This window comes from Muscardinus avellanarius (assembly GCF_963383645.1).
Source record: "Muscardinus avellanarius genome assembly, chromosome: 1".
NCBI classification, from domain to species: domain Eukaryota; kingdom Metazoa; phylum Chordata; class Mammalia; order Rodentia; family Gliridae; genus Muscardinus; species Muscardinus avellanarius.
The window spans coordinates 216,543,721-216,554,332 of record NC_137786.1 but is presented as its reverse complement, the minus strand read 5'-3'; positions in this window follow the sequence as shown (position 1 = coordinate 216,554,332).

The following is a 10,612-nucleotide window of genomic DNA, read 5'->3' as shown; positions in this document are numbered from 1 at the left end:
CGGGCTTTGTCGCCCCCTAACGCTGGGAGGAGCAAAGTGCAGCGAGAACAATTTAGGGCTTTGGAATTGAACTCCCGCCCCACCCTTGTTGTGTTTTGTTTTGTTTTGTTTTGTTTTGTTGTACTGCAGGTGGAACCCAGGGGCTTTTCTACATCCAAACAATATTCCCAGATCTATTTTATACTTTATTTGAAAACAGGGTTTCACTAAGTTGCTGAGAGCCTCACTAAGTAGCTGAGGCTGGCTTCGAACCTGTGCTCTCCTCCTGTCTCAGCCTCCCAAGCGCTTGTTTTGAAACAGGGTCTTACTAGAAATTTATTCTCGCTAAATTTCTGAGGCTGGGCTTGACCATCCTTCTGTCGCAGCTTCCTAAATAATAAGATTTTAGTAGTGTGTCATCACGCCCTCCAGCTTCCTCTCGATTGGAAAGATTGACTCAGGCTTGGAGCTCTTGATTAGGGTGGGGAGAATGCAAAAATAATTTCTTTTTCCACCTTTAATATAAAATTTAAATTTGGCCAGGTCCGGTGGTGCACTCCTGTAATCCCAGGACATGAGAGGCTGAGCTGGGAGGAGGCAAGTTGAAGACCAGCTTTAGTAATTTGGTGAGGTCCTCAGCAATTTAGTGAGATCCTGCTTCAAAATAAAAGGGGAAAGCCGGGCATGGTGGCACAGGCTTGTAATCCCAGCGCTTGTGAGGCGGAGACAAGAGCATCGCACAGTTTTGAAGCCAGCCTCAGCTATTTAGTGAGGCTCTCAGCAACTTAGTGAGACGCTGTTTCCAAATAAAGTATAAAATAGGTCTGGGAGTATAGCCCGGAGGTAGAAAACCCCCCTGGGTTCCACCCCCAGTACCACACACACACAAAAAGAAATGAAAAGGGCTGGAGGTGTAGCTCAGAAGTAGAATGTCCCTGGGTTCAATCCCCAGTAACACACACACACACACACACACACACACACACACACACACACACACACCAAAAAACCTTAAACTTGCAAGGAAAGTTATAAAGAAAAATAGAATGAGAAGTTAGAGGGTAAGATGTATGAGGAGTCACACACTTCATTATCTTATGATTCAAGGACCCAAGTGGCAGAGGCCTGGTCCCCAGGAGACACTGTTGGCAGATGGTGTAGCCCTTTAGGAGGTGAGGCCTCAGGGAGGACTCCAGGTCTCTGAGGGCAGCCCACTGAGGGGAGAGTGGGCCCAGCCCCTTCCCCTCTCTCTTTTGCTTGCTAGTTATGAAATGAGAAGCGGTGCCCCATCACTCTCTCCTGCCATGATGTACTGCTCCACCCAAAGCAACCGTCATGGACTGAGCTGAAATAAACCTTTTCTTTCATAATATGATTTTCTCTGATATGTGTTATGTTAACAGAAAGCTGGGAGTCTCTGTTGGGGGTGGCCGCTGAAGGCCTCGCAGAGTGGCCCACTGAGAGTTGACAGTCCCAGACCAGCGAATGGTGCAGTCGGGTGCTGTTCAACACCTTCCCTTGTTTTGCTGTGTCCTCTCTCCCCCCCATTGCCTTCTCAAAGCATATGGCCCTGGAGAGGCCAAAAAACTGCCCTCAGCCCCGAATGGAGGACAAGGAGAAGAAGCGCGAGATGGGAAGGAAGCCTCAGCTGGACAAGAGAAGAGGGTCTGACTGCGAATCGAAGTTAGCCCCACATGTTAGAAAGGACATTTTAAGCCGAGCGTGGTGGTGCACGCTTGTAATCCCCGCGCTTGGGAGACGGAGACAGGAGGATCGCGCAGGTTCGTAGCCAGCCACGCTGGTTTAAGAGACCCTGTTTAAAAAATATAAAATAGGTCTTGGGAGTGTGGCCCGGAGGTAGAAGGGCTTCCAGGAACCCCAGTACCACCAAAAAAAAAAAAAAAAAGAGGACATTTTAATTTCCGAAGCAGAAAAGTCTTGAGTCTGTTAGAATTCCCCTCTAGGGCTGGAATGAGACTATCTCACCTGGAATAAGACTATCTCACCATGTGTTATGGGACTTTCTTATATATGAAAATATACTTGTCCTATATATGTTGGTTGTTACTGAAGTGATTCCTGTTGTTCTTCTCAGCATTATCATCATGAAGATCAATCCTAAGCCCTTAGCCGAGGTGACCAGCCAGAAATAGAGAAAGATGAAAATGATTTCAAGTATTCTTCAAGTCTAAAAGAGAAGACAGAGAAAACCAAGAAGAGTAGTTCGCAAACTTGACTGTCATGCTAACTATCTGGAAGGGGAGGTGAGAGTTGAAGGAACTCTTATGAAGAGCTGTATCTAAAAACAGAGAAGCATTGGTTGAGTCTTTTCTCTTTTTAAAATTGCTTTAAAAATAGAGCCGGGCGTGGTGGCGCAAACTTGTAATCCCAGAATTTGGGAGGCTGAGACGGAGGATCTGGGTTCGCGGACAGCTTCAGCAGCTTAGTGAGGCTCTTTGCAACTCATTGAGACCCTGTTTCAAAATAAGGAATAAAAATAGGGCTGGGGGTGTAGCTCAGAGGTAGAATGCTCCTGGGTTCTATCCGCAGTACTGCAAAAAAAAAATAATTTAAAAATTAAAATAGATATGTGCCGGGCGTGGTGGTGCACGCTTGTAATTCCCGGGCTTGGGAGGCTGAGACAGGAGGATCACACGGGTTCGAAGCCAGTCTCAGCTACTCAGTGAGGCTTCCAGCAACTTAGTGAGACCCTGTTTCCAAATAAAATATACATTAAAAAAAGGTCTGGGGGTATAGCCCGGAGGTAGAAAGACTGGGTTCCACCCCCAGTACCACAAAATAAATAAATAAATAAATAAAATAGATATATAAGCTGGGTATGGTGGTGCACTCTTGTACTTGAGAGGCTGAGACAGGAGGATCACAGATTTAAGGCCAGCCTCACCACCTTAGACCCTGTTTCAAAAGCAAACAAAAGTAAATAAATTAAAAAGGCTGGAGAGATAGCTCAGAGGTAGACCGCCCCTGGGTTCAATTCCCAGTACCACCAAAATAAAATAAAAAGATAGATATGTAAAATTATGTCTCATTTACATATCATTATAATCATTGTAATGGATTAAAACACTGGGCCTAAACAACATCCACTCAAGCAAACACAGCTTCAGCTCCTGCCTGTATCCCTTTCTCTGCTTCTATGCATATATTTGTGTGCGTCACGGCACTAATTGGGTGATGTGATCCAAATAAACCATTATTATTGTCTTCTGCTTTCAGTTTTATTCAGAAAATGCCTTAGTCCACTCAAGATTCTACAACAAAATACCTTAAACTGAGTAATTATAAACAACACAGGTTTATGGTTCGCAGTCATGGAAGCTGGGAAGTCCAAGTCTGAATGATAGAAGGTCTGGTGTCTGGAGAGGACGTCTGACTGTCCACAAAGGGCATCTCCTATGTGTCCGTGCAGGGTGAGAGGCAAACATGCTCCCTCAAGCCTCTCTGTCTCTTTTCTTTCCTTCTCTTTCTCTTTCTTTCTTTCTTTCTTTCTTTCTTCCCTTCCCTTCCCTCCCTCTCTCCCTCCCTCTCTTTCCCTCCCTCCCTTCCTTCCCTCCTCCCTTCCTCCTCTCTCTTTCTTTCTCTTTCTTTCTTTCTTTCTTTCTTTCTTTCTTTCTTTCTTTCTTTCTTTCTTTCTTTCTTTCTTGGGATATGGGTGATGGAACCCAGGGGCATTCTACCTCTGCGCTAACAACGTCCACATCCTCCTAAATGGTTTCTGTATCTTAGCCTCAGTCAGTTCTACTTCTTATTAAGCATCTTTTCATAACTTTTAGGTGGTTTCATTAATTAAATAAGTTGATGTAAGAATACAATATCATCAAAATATCACACCTTCAAATACTATAAAATATTTCACGGAAAAAGCAAAAGTTTAGCAGGGCATGCTGGCTCACGCTTGTAATCCCAGCACTTGGGAGGCTGAGACAGGAGGATCGCAGGTTCTCAGCCAGCCTCAGCTACTTAGTGAGGCCCTCTGCGACTTAGTGAGACCCTGTTTTAAAATAAAAAATAAATAATAGGGCTGGAGGTGTAGCTCGGAGGTAGACTGCCTCTGGGTTCAATCCCCAATACTGCAAAACACAAAAACAAAACATAAAGCAGAATTTCTCTTCATTATCTCTCTTCTTCAGGGATAACTGTAGGTACCAATAGAGAGAGACCTTTACATGAAAATATAGTTTAAAGCTATATAAATAGCAGCACATTGCACATTTCCCTTTGTGTCTTGTTTTTGTTGCTTAATATGTCTTGCATCTTTTCTTCCTTTGTGGTGATAGGGAGAGAACTTAGGAACATTTTATTTTTGAGCTACACCCTCAGTGCTATTTTATTTTTTATTTTGAAACGGGATTTAACTAAATTGCGGAGGCTGTCCTTGAACCTGCGAATCTCCTGTCTCAGCCTTCCAAGTACTGGGATTACAGGTGTGTGCCACCACTCCTGGATGCTCTGTAAGTTGTGTAGATTTTTCTGTGACAACGCTGCTTTGTACTTATTTATTTCTTTGTTTTTGGACTTGTAGTTTGCTTCTTATTTTCCATTATTACAAACTCTGATAAATGGGTATTTTTTTCCTTGCTTGAGTTTTATGAGTTGTCCAACTTTCTACAATGACTTTTATAATTTTATAGTGAATCTCTCTCTCCTTGCCATTATATCTGTGAATGAATGCAAAAGTTGCTACGGTTTGGGTATAGTTTGACTGTCCCCACCATGTATTGAAATTTAATCTCAGTGGTAAGATACTAAAAGGATGAAAACTTACTCTAACTATGGTGTTTAGAGGCGAGACCTTTGGGAGTTAATTAAGATTAGATAGTGTCATCAGGGCGATTTTTTGTATCTTTGATACTGAAGATTGAGCCCAGTGACAGTCTACCTCTGACCTATCTGCTGAGCCCCCTTTTTAAAAATCTGAGCCAGGCGTGGTGGCTCATGCTTGTAATCCCAGTTGGCAGGCTGAGACAGGAGGATTGTAGGATCAAGGGCAACCTCAGCAAATAAACTCATCAACCTAGGGAGACACTGTTTCAAATTAAAAAAATAAAATAGGGCTGGGAGCGTAGCTTGGAGGCAGAATGCCTCGTAGTTCAATCCCAAGTAGCACGCACAACCCCCCCCCCCCCCAGGATCTTGCTAAATTGCTGAAGTTGGCGTCCAGCCTGGGATCCTCCTTTCTCAGCCTCCACAGCATCGAGCTATTGGTCATAAGGAGAGAAGCAGTGGCACATGCCTGTAGTTCCAGCTATCTCAGCTGGGAGGCCAGCCAGGGCAATGTTTAAAAGGCCCCATCTTGAAAAAGAAGAAGAAGAAAGAAGAGAATCATAAAATCTATACACCATCTGTACACTTCCTACTTCTGGCTATACAATGCACTACATTTCCTCAAGAACTGTCAGCAAGGAAAAGCACCAGGCAGAGCCCCTTGGCCTTGGATTCTCAGAACTTTGAGCCACAATAAACAAACCTCTTTTCTTTACAAAGTTACTCAGCCTCAGGTATTTTGATGTAGTAATAAAACAGACTAAGACAGAGGTCATTTTGTCAAATCGCTTCTATTCTTAAAAGGAAAAATCAAGTGTCAGAAAAGAGAATTGGTTTGGCTGAGCTTAGATAACATGTCTGTTATGATCCAATAAGTCAAGACCAGGAAAGCAAGGTTGTACAAAGCAATCATAGTTGCTAGGAGCCCATGTTCACAGATGGAAGAGAGAGGGGTTGTTGTTGGAGAATGGGCCGGTGAGGTGGGTAGTGATCCTCTGTGGGGAAGTTGCTATCACGTGTGCTATGTTTGAATATTTGTGTCCTCTCCCAAATTTATGTTGAAACTTAATCTCCAGTGGAAGAGTATTAAGAGGTGGGGGTCTTAGCCGGGTGTGGTGGTGCAGGCTTGTAATCCCTGCATTTGGGAGTGGAGACTGCAGGATCGCGGTTTGCGGGCAGCCACAGCTACTTAGGGAGGCCCTTCGCAACTCAGTGAGACCCTGTTTCAAAAAATAAAAGAATAAAAAAATAAGGACCAGGGGTGTAGCCCGGAGGTTAGAATGCCCCTGGGTTCCACCCCCAGTACCACAAAAAAAAAAAAAAAGAGGTAGGGTCTTTGGGAGGTGATTAGTCCATGAGGAGTTTTCCCTTTTGAACAGAACAGAATTAAGAGAAGTTTTACCCAGTTCCCTTCTGCCCTTTTGCCAGTTTGGAGCACAGCGCTTGTCCTCTCCAGCGGACAGAGCAATAAGGCACCATCTTAAAATAGAGGAACTTTGCCGGGCGTGGTGGCGCAGGCTTATAATCCGCCGTTTGGGAGGCAGAGACAGGAGAATCGCGCAGGTTCGAAGCCAGCCGCGCTGGCTTAAGAGACCCTGTTTCCAAAAATAAAAAAGCATAAAATAGGTCTGGGAGTGTAGCCCGGAAGTAGAAGGACTTCCAGGAACCCCAGTACCACCAAAACCAACCAACCAACCAACAAACAAACACAGAGGAACTTTGACCAGGCACTGAGCCTGACCTGGATCTTGAACTTCTCAGACTCCAGAATTCTAAGAAATACATGCATATATTATTTATCAACTACCAATTCTCAGGTATTTTGTTCCAGGAACCCAAACGAGCTAGGATAGTGTCCTCTGTCATTTGCTACGGCGTCTCTTGCAGATCTTGAGGAAGCTCAATCAGGGGATCCGCAATGGCGTAGATCCCCCACGAAGAATGTCTGGCATTCCTTTCTTGAAAAAATTATTTTAGGATTAGTTGGATTAATATGTATAATTGAAATTTTATGTACAAACATTATAACTAAAACTGATGGGCAGCGGCTTGTGAGAGACTCAGGCAGCAAAGATTTTTTTCCCAAGGATAAAGATATTGGGCCAAATAATAAGTTCAAACTGACCTTAGTTAGAGCCACTGTATAAGACTGAGTTTGAGTCAGCCTTGTGAAGTGAGACAAAATATACTATGATTGTTTCACTGTCTAGCACCCTTGCCCTAAACTTTATAGAAAATAATAACTTTTTCCTGTCCTTGGAGATCCTGCTTGCATGACTATGCTCTTGCTTTTCTGCCAACAAAGAAAGTATAAAAACTATAACAGATCCTGAATAAAATGGAGAAAGATGAAGAAAGACTGATCTCGTGTGGCTTCTTCTCTCATCAGCCTCGGTTTCCCCCTCATCAACACACGAACCCCGACTCTGCTAGGGCTGGACCCTGGCAGTCACTGGATATATTTGAAGACCCTATGGATTCCATTTAGTAGAGACTGTGTTTTGATTCACTATTAGTCAACAAGTATTTACTGAACACTTGCTATAAGCCAGGCAACGGTTTAGAATTCAACCAAGATAAGCAAGGCACGGTGCTTATATCCTGGTAGAGGGAGAGAAATTGCAAGCGATATATATGAGCAGAATGCATTTAGTTTACAAAAGCAGAGCAGTAATATCAGTATGTAGTGAAACCAGCCCCTGGGAAGGCTTCTTAGACCAGCACTGAGGTGCGTGACCCATGACAGTCTGGAGCTGCCTTCTGTCATCTTGTCATCTTATATCACCTAGAATGCATCTGGGCTCTCAGTGGGTTTAACACTTTCTTTGGAAATCAGAGGTGAATCTTTGCTCCCTTTGACACTCACTTTTTCCCTGTATATATTGCAGCTGTGTGAATGCACCTCTGCTGGATAGCAAAATATGACCCGGAGCTACTAATTAGAAACCCAATAAATGCTGAATACGTGAGAGAATGAACTGAGAGATAAGAAACTCATTTGGACTTTTCTGACCCAGTTCATTATGGTGTGACAAAAGCTCCTACTGAGTTCTTGGCAATGGGAGTTATCTACTTTAAAAAAAAATTATTTTCTTTTACTTTTAGGAAAACCATTTTCTCCTTTCTTATCTCCTGCTTCCTCATTACCTAATGGTCGGTGGCTTTTGCTCTAGTAAATTGTGACACTTCAAGTGCATTGACTATCTTTGGGTGTATTTATTTTGTAATTTTGAAGTTGGATTCAATTAAATTAAGTATATGTTGAGAGGTGTAAAGAACTGCCCCCTTCCACTGCCATTACTGTCTATGCTTTGGATCAACTTTTGGCCTATATTCTAAGAGATTTTATTTTAATTCATTTCCTACCTTCCAAGGAGAGCTTTTTGATTCTAATAGAAAAAGATTATGATGCTCTAGGGAAAAAAAAACAGAGAGATTTCCAAATTAAGACCTAGCTTGAGTCTTAATTGAACTAGAGATGATAATAGCGAAAATTATTCACTGGGTGTTGGCTGTGTGCTTAGTATCACATGTGCTAGTGTATTAGCCAAACCTTATGGAGTGATGGCTTTCTGCCAGGCTTTGTCATAGTGCTTTAGATGTTTTAATTCAGGGCATTCACAATAGCCTTGTGTAAGTAGTTACCAGCATTATCCCTGTTCTATAGATGAAAAAAATCAAGGCAGAGAAGTGGTAAGTGCCTACCTAGAGTCACAGAGTGGGTGAGTAGAAGTTCTAGGGTTCGTTTCTCGGGTTCACGTCCAGGCAGTTGGGCTCTGGTGGCTGCAGACTTACCTACAGCATCAAACTGCCTCTTGGTTTAATGTGTTTATTTCTGTTAAGTCAGGTTTAGAATGTTCTGATTCCTTATCATTGTGATTCCAACCTTCTAATCCAGTTTAAGTTTAGTCTGGGCCTTTTCACATACCTATCAGTGGTCCTACTTTGTAATGTTGTTGGGAGGCTTGGTGGGGTGTCCTACATCTGTAATCCCAGTACCTGGGAGACTGAGACAGGAACATTAGAGATTTGCGGATAGCCTCAGCAAACAGTGAGACTCTCAGCAACCTAGTGTGACCCTGTTTCAAACAAATAAAAATAAAATACAGCTGGGGGTGCAGCTTGGGAGTAGAATGCCCCCTGGGTACAACTCCCAGTACCTACCCATACACACACACACACACACACACACACACACACACACACACAGTTAAAAGGTTTAAGCAAAATTATAGCCTAAGTGCCTAGAAGAGTGCATGGCCCACACCAACCAAGTGTGTGTTCAATATCATCTATCTCCTTTTCCTTTCAAATACAGTATTTGGTATTTTAAATTGAATCCAGGGGCATTCTACCTCTGAACTAGACCCACAGCCCTTTTATTTTTTGTTCTGATATAGGGTCTACTAGGTTGCCAAGTCTTGCTACCATGCTGAAACTATTCTTGAACCTATGATCTTCCTATTTCAACCTCCCAAGGACTGGGATTATATACTGGGCATGTTGGTGTTTCCTCTAATCCTCAAAACTTTAGCAAGATCCTGTTTCCAAGTAAAAGAATAAAATAGGGCTAGAGGTATAGCTCAGAGGTAGAATGCCTCTGGGTTTAATCCCCAGCAACACACACACACACACACACACACACACACACACATCTGGGAGTGTAGCTCAAAAGTACAATGTCTCTGGATTCAGTCCCTAGTAACACACACACACACACACACACACACACACACACACACACACGATTACTAGCATTGGATGAGAAGACCAAAATTACCTCTGTAACTTTAAGTTAAACTAAGCTGCTTCAGTATCCCCATCTTAATATGGGAATAACAATCCAGTTGCAATGATACATTCCTGTAATCCCAGTGCTAGGGAGGCCAAAATAGGAGAATTGCAGGTTTGAGGCCAAAACATGGTAATTTAACGAGTTACACACACACACACACACACACACACACACACACACAGACACACACACACATTTATTATTGTATATAGAATATTGCCATATCCTAGGGCTCTTTTGAGGTTAAAATGATAGCTTATTGTAGATTACTGTCATATAGTGACTGCCCAATAATAATAGTGATAATAATAGTAAAATATTTTGTTGTAAATACTTTTTGTGATGTGCCCCTTGTATCCCCACTTTACGGATAAAAAACCAAGACTCACATTAAGATCCAGAGAGATTAATAAATGAAATGTTTTTTTAATTTATTTTTTTATTGGTGCACTGTATTCATACATCATAATGGGATAAAAAAGAACTTTTGTAGACATACATGCACACATCGCCCAATTAGCCCCTACCTGATCCCCACCCCATTCCCTCCCCATCCCTCCTTATCGTTTTGGGTATCTAGAGTCCATATACCACATTAGGATAGGTTTTTTTCTGAAAAATAAATAAATAAATGTATGATAGTTTCACCTAAAAAAAAAAAGAAAAAAATATTCTCTGGTAAGAAATAAAGCAAAAAGAAATATTGAAATGTTATCTTTAAGTCAGCCAAAGCTTCGTATCAGACAAATGAAACTGTTCTGTGAGATTATCATTGTTAATTTTGGATAAATGGCTATAATACTAGATAAAATAGTTTTTATTAACATGATTTTTTTGCAACCACTTAATTTTACTCTCATTCTTTTCTGTCTGCAGGTAAGAGTAATCCCTACATTAAAGTATTGTGGAGCTTTAAGGGGCATAAATGAGAAGTACTTTGAGGATGATCAACCTGTTTTATTTTAAGGAATCTTGGCCCATGCTTAAATAATCGACAGCTGGCGTCACTTAAGGAGTCTAGATTTTTTTTTTAACTAATTAGAGCATTTGTAA